Below are 6,657 nucleotides of genomic sequence, written 5' to 3' on the forward strand. Positions count from 1 at the left end.
ACAGTGATACATACTGACTGTGTGTGTATGCAGGGATTATTTTAGGAAACTGGCTCATGTGGTTGTGGAAGTTCTTCAGCTCCATCATCTGTAATGTGTCCTGCAGACTAGACACCTGGGAAGAGTTGATGTCATAGCTGACCTCGAATCCTCTGATACATCTTTTTCATGGTCCTTCTTCCACCTTAAGGCCTTCGACTGGGTGAAATCCAGTTATACTATACAGGCTGACAAAGACATTCACAGTTGAAATTTAGATTAGTATTTGATCAATATCTGCATTCCAGGTTCCAGTCATATTGTCAGTCACCATTGAGACATAAAAATAACCATCATTTCCACTGTCCAAAAAGTAGGAATCAAGATTTCTGCCTGTAGCTGGTGGTGGTGGTGCACACCTTTAATCCCAGCACTTAGGAGACAGAGTCAGGTGGATCTCTGTAAGTTTGAGGCCAGCCTGATCTATAGAACAAGTCTCAGGACAGCCAGTGCTACACAGAGAAACCCTGTCTTGAAAAACAAACAAACAAAAACAAAACAAAGATTCCTGCTCTCACCTACTAGGTCCAGCACTTATTCTTTTCCACCAAGTTTGATCGGCTTCTAGATCATGAGATGTATGGGTCCCCAGCCTGGATGTTGTGTGTTGAGCTCGCTGAAGTGCTGGTCTGGGCGTATAATCTCTGCTTGGGTAGGCTGCTCTGCTGTTTCACCTTACTATTCAACTTTGTTCTGAGAAAAAGACATGAAAGGGGGAGGGCATCCTCTTTCTGGATAGCCTGAACTAGTTGTGTGCTGTCTGTCTAGTGGGAAACAGAGTAGGAGACCTCCTGGAGCAGACATCAGACCCTTCAGCTCAACACTTCTTAGCATGATGTTTGAGCAGACATGCTTGCTATGGGTGTTGGTGAGTGTAGCGTAGTCATGCCCTTTCCTCCTCCTGAGAATCCTTCTCTTACCATGGTAAAGAGATGCCACTGGGGAGAGAACCTGGAGAAATCATGATCCTTGAGAAAGGCAAGGCAGCCTGAGGGCTGTGGCTTGAATCTCTGCACTGGTTGCATTTAATGGCTGTGTTCTTGCTGGAAGTTATTTCAAAGTTTCTGATGTTAATTTGGGGGTTGAAGATAATAACAGTGACTTTCTGGGCTTGCGTGCATGGAACAAGTGATGGGACTCGTCAAATAGCAGACAATTTTCATTATAAATAGGGTTGGTGATGTTTTGAAGATCCAAGTTAAGGGTCAAGACAAATTAGCAGACACCTGTCTATTAGTTTGTAAAAGGTGAGCGATTATGGTGATAATTGTATAGTGAACCTCTCTGAAAGCTTTGCAGCCATTATCCTGATAAAATAGTATCTGGGTGAGGAAATAGCTTTCTGTCTTGTAAATAAAACCCAGGAAAGTGGTTCTAGTGTCTGCCTGAAGTGTTGAAGTCCTAGCAGCTGCCATGGATCAGAGAATATACACAGACAGACAGACACACAGACAGACAGAGAGGAAGACAGACAGACACACACAGAGACAGACAGAGAAACAGAGACAGAGAGACAGAGAGAAAGGGGTGATACTATATTGTAATCGCCTATGCTGATTGTGAATCTGGGTTCAACTGATCCTTTTGCCTTAGTCTCCAAGTGGCACATCCACTTAAAGGGTTGATATATGTGTGCACCCTGCTTTATTGTTAAACCTTTGTTATTACTTTGTGTATAGGTGTGGGGTGTGTGCCTTGACATGTGTGGAGGTCAGAGCACAGTTTTGTAGAGTCAGTTATTCCCTTTCATCTTCATGTGGGTTCCAAGGATGGAGCTCCAGTTGCCAGGCTTGCTCAGCAAGTGTCCTTACCTGCTGACCCACATCACCTGCCATCCGCCTTAGTTTTTGAGAAAGGTTGTCTCATTGAAATAGAGCTGATTTGGTTAGACTGACTGACAAGCAAGCCCTGGGGAGCCTCCTGCTCCGGCTTCCTCAGTGCTGGAATTACAAGCGTGTGAAAGTGCACTCCTTGCATTTTACTGAATTCTGTTCCCAGACATCAAAGGGTTGCTTTTTTTTGTTTTAGATTAAATTTATTGGAAAGGCCTAGAGAGTAATATAGCTAATACTCTCCATATTCACCTCTGAGGATTAACACCTTTATATTTTTCCATACATATTTCAGATTTTATTAAAAAAGGATTTATTATCGTTAGATTTCTGCTGCTGTGATAAAACACTGCCCAAAAGCCACTTGGGGAAGAAATGGTTGATTTGGCTTACACTTCCATGTCCATCACTGAGTGAAGTCGGAGCAGGAAGTCAAGTGGGAACCTGCAGGCAGGAGATGCAAGAGAGACCATGCATGGAACAGTGCTGCTTCCTAGCTCACTTTTCATGACTTGCTTATATAACCCAGGATTACCTGCTGCAGGAGCTGGGCCTCCCATGTTAATCAGCCATAAAGAAAAAGCTGCGCAATAGTGGCGCACACCCCAGCACTGGGGAGGCAGAAGCAGGCAGATCTCTGTGAGTCTGAAGATAGCTTGGTCTACAAAGCGATTCCATGATAACTAGGGATATATAGAGAAACCCCACACAAAGAAAAGAAAATGCCCGCAGACATACCTGCAGGCAATCTAGTGGAGGTAGTTCTGTTGAGTGTCTCTCTTCCCAGGCGACTCTAGTTCATGTCAAGTTGACACAAACTCACTATCACTGAATTGAAAATTCAAAGTGTCATGGAAAATGCCCTCTGGGTTGTACCAACAGATGTGCCAGGCCAACTCTGGCCCTCCTCAGATGCTATATATCCCTTACTTAACACTGGGACCTGGTGAAGTAGGAGAGGGTGTTTGGCCGGGAGCTTTACCCCACCCCCTGGCATCCATATATACAAGGAGTCTAAAAATGTTTAGTTAAAAGCCCCTAACATCCTTATCCAAAAAAGTCTGGAATGTTTAGCTGGGGGCTTCACCCTAACTCCTGGTATAAGCTCCCTCCCCTGAGAGTTACCTCAGTAGAAACTCCATCTCCAAGAAAACCCTCCAAATGGCGACCCCTCCCCAGGGAAGGTCAAGACCATTCCCACAGGTTATTTAAACTGCCCCCTCTCCCCAGAGAATGAGCACGTGGTCTCCCCTTTTTTCTCTCTGGTGGTCTCCCTGTTTCCCATGGTGTTTTGGTTCTCTGTTTTACTCTCCATGTTTTTCTGGGGGGCCACCCAGGAGTGCTGGCAGCCATTAAACATGGACATCTCCTAATTCTGTCTGATTTGGTCTGGTTGAGATTATTTGCATCGGTGGAGAGATTTGTCGCTTAACAGAGGGCAGTTAGGATGTGGTCAAGTCAGGCTCACATGGGATGGGAGTAGCCCTACAGCAACACACTGACTGGGCTGAGCGCAGGCGATGTGAGGCTCAGATTCTGTCAGGGTGGATGGCAGCAGGTCCTCAATTGACTCTGCAGTGGGTATGCTCAGCATTTTTGTTAGGAGGTTAGATGTTTGCTGGAGGGATGTGTGCAGGATTATCTCGATCTCATTGTCATAGCATGCCCTTCATTTGCTTTGGGATGCCATGTTGGGTTGGACGAGGCTTGGCTGTGTCCAAAGGAAAACTGAAACCACAGTAGCTCCCATAGTTTTTCTCTTGCATGAGCTGTCTGGAAGGAACTTGGGCTAGTGTGGGTATTTTCTGGCCACAGGCACTCCAGCTGCATCTCTTCTTATTCTTGATGCATGTCTTTTATTCTTTATGACTGCCTCATGTCACCTGTCAGGTGGCTGCGGCTCTGCCATCACATCCGTATTCCTGGCAGGTGGAAGAAAGAGATGGGAAGGCCAGCCAGCATCCTTGCCTCTGGTAGGTTTGGGGTATCTGATGGAAGTGTTTGTGAGGGGTGGGACCTTGCTCCAAGCCACTTTTTGTGCCACTACGTTAGGGAAAATTTTCAGCAAAGACTCATGGTCATAGTTGCAGAGGAATCCAGCTCCTACTTTCAGAAGTGACCTACCTAAGTGTCCTGGTGACCGGGGAGAGGGTGATATTTTATTTGCTGTATTGAATTCAGCCCCAGCAGGACGCTTTCCTCTCCCAAATCACAGCAGAAACAGTTGCCTGGAAATATCCAGGATCCATTGGGTTTTGCTCCTTTTTATGATTTGTAAGAAACAAAGGTCCTTCTTTAGCATGCTCACCCCCCTCCATATTTGCCAGTTTGACTAGTGTCTGCAGCCTGTCAGTCAGCTTCTCCCTGGCTTGTTTTGTTAAATGCCACTTTGGTTTTGAAACACCACTCTGCTTTAGTTTCTGATTACAGCTTTCCTAAGGCAACTGGTCATTTTGCTGTGCTTGAGTGGGTGGACAGACTCCAGTGCCTCAGCAGAGTGGCCTGTCTGATTGCTTTTCTTGGGAAGACTGGAGACTATTTCCTGAAGAGATGCAGCAGTCCCTGGCTAGGTTACTTCGAGCTTGTGCTCTTATCCCTGTCCTCTGCACTTGAGGTCCACAGCCCATCCCCTTCCCCCTAGAACCTTCCTCCTGTCTGGCACCCCTGTCCTCCAGGCAGATGGTCCCTCCCCAGCAGGTGCTCCCTGCTGTCTCTGTTGCCATTTTCTCCAGTTTTTCATTCTCAGAAGTTACTGCCCAGTTGATACATAATTTTTAAAAAATTTATATGTGTGTGCCTGCCTATGTGCATCACGTGCATGCATGACATCAACCTCCCTGGAACTGCAGTTACTGGCAGTTGTGAACCACTGTGTAGGTGCTGGGAACTGAACCCCCCCTCATATTACATCACAACCATGATTTCCTCCTCCTCCTTCCCTCACCAACCCCTTCTTCTCCAAATCCAGTTCTCTTCCCTTTCCTTTAGAAAAGGGCAGGCCTCCCAGGGGTATCAAACAAACATGGCATGTCAAGGTATAGTAAAACTAGGCATATCCGCTCATATTAAGGCTGGACTTGTAACCCAGTAGTAGGAAAAGGGTCCCAAAAGCAGGCAAAAGGGTCAGAGATAGATAGCCTCTGCTCCACAGTTATGAGTCTGTAATTCTTTTTCTTTGATTAATCCTTGTATAGTTTGGTATCAGGGTGATTGTGGCCTCACAAAATGAATTTGACAATGCTCCTTCTGTTTCTATGTCTTGGAATAATTTGAAGAGTGTTAGTATTAGCTCTTCTTTGAAATCCTGGTAGAATTCTGCACTAAACCACCTGTCCCTGGAACTTTGTTGGTTGAGATACTTGTAATGACTGCTTCTGTTTCCATAGGGTTTTTTTTAAAAATAGGTCTATTTAATTTATTTATTTGATCTTGATTTAATTTTCTTTCTTGACCCGGTGGCCATTCAGTAAAGAGTTGTTCAGTTTCCATGAGTTTGTAGGCTTTTTGTTGTTGAAATCCAGCTTTAATCTGTGGTTGTCTGATAGGATATAGAGGTCACTTCAATTTTCTTGTCCCTTTTGAGACTTGCTTTAACATTTTTTTGTCTGATGTATGTGTTTCTTCTATTGTATCTTTAACACTTGAGATTTTCTCTTCCATCTCTTGTATTCTGTTGGTGATATTTGTATTCGCAGTTCCTGTTTACTTATTTTCCATTTCCAGAATTCCCTGTTTGCGTTTTCTTTATTGCTTCTATTTCTATTTTCAGGTCTTGAACAGTTTTATTTGTTTCCTTCAAATGTTTTTTTTTTTTCTTGGCTTTCTTTCAAGGATTTATATTTGTCCTCCATTGTTTTCTTTGTTTCTTCCTTGATTTCTTTAAGGGATTTGTTTGTTTCCTCTTTAAGAGTCTCTATTATCATTTTTATAAAGCTGGTTTAAAGTCATTTTCCTGTGTTCCAGATGTTCTGAAATATTCAGAGATGACTGTAGTGCGATATTAAGCTCTGGTGGTGGCATATTGTCCTGGCTGTTCTTGTGTTCTTACATTGGGGTTTAGGCATCCAAGTTTGGGGTGATCATAGGTCTAGATGCTGATTTCTGGGTTTGTCTTTGTTGGGTAAGTGTTTTATTCCTTGGTTTCTGTTTCCCCTCTGGTCTTCTTGCTGGAGGGGCTTGCAGTTGAGTAGAAGGTCCCCACCCAAGTTGGGAATTGAACTTCTGATTGCTGGCTGGCCTCTGGTGGAACAGTTGGAGGCTGGACTTCTGATCACTGGCTGGCCTCTGGTGGAACAGCTGGGGCTGGACTTCTGATTGCTGCTGGCCTCTGGTGGAACAGGGGCGTCCAGTGCACTCTTAACCACTGGGCATTTCTCTTGGGCCTGCACAGTGATGTGTTAAAATTCTTGTTTGTTTTTCTTGTCGACATATTCAAGAAACATTTGCCAAGATGGAAACAAAGACTGACCTGTTGGTATTGTTTAGATTTTTGTTGTTGTGTTATCAGGGATTGAGTCCAGGTCCAGCAAGTACTCTACCACTGAGTGAAGCCCCTGACTTGATTTGGCGTCTTCCTGTATGAGTGCCTGTGGGGGACTTTGCTGGGATTTGGGGAGGAAACATGAGTGCACATTGACTAAAGAGCATTTTAAAGGAGTGTTGAAATATGAGCGGCTGGGCTGCTTCCTGCCACTCCGGCCGCCTCCATGGCTAGCTTAGCTTATGCCCCGAAATAATTACACGGAAACTGTATTCTTTTAATCACTGCCTGACCCATTAGTTCCAG

The 6,657-nt window shown here is 44.7% G+C and overlaps 1 protein-coding gene across 2 annotated transcripts in view; it reads left to right on the plus strand.

Annotated features, from left to right (window-relative positions):
- Nucleotides 1–6,657, plus strand: part of Snx29 (sorting nexin 29) — a 442,208-nt gene that overhangs the window by 193,562 nt on the left and 241,989 nt on the right. The gene's annotated exons all lie outside the window — the stretch shown is intronic.

Source organism: Microtus ochrogaster, chromosome 7, assembly GCF_000317375.1.
Source record: "Microtus ochrogaster isolate Prairie Vole_2 chromosome 7, MicOch1.0, whole genome shotgun sequence".
NCBI lineage: Eukaryota > Metazoa > Chordata > Mammalia > Rodentia > Cricetidae > Microtus > Microtus ochrogaster.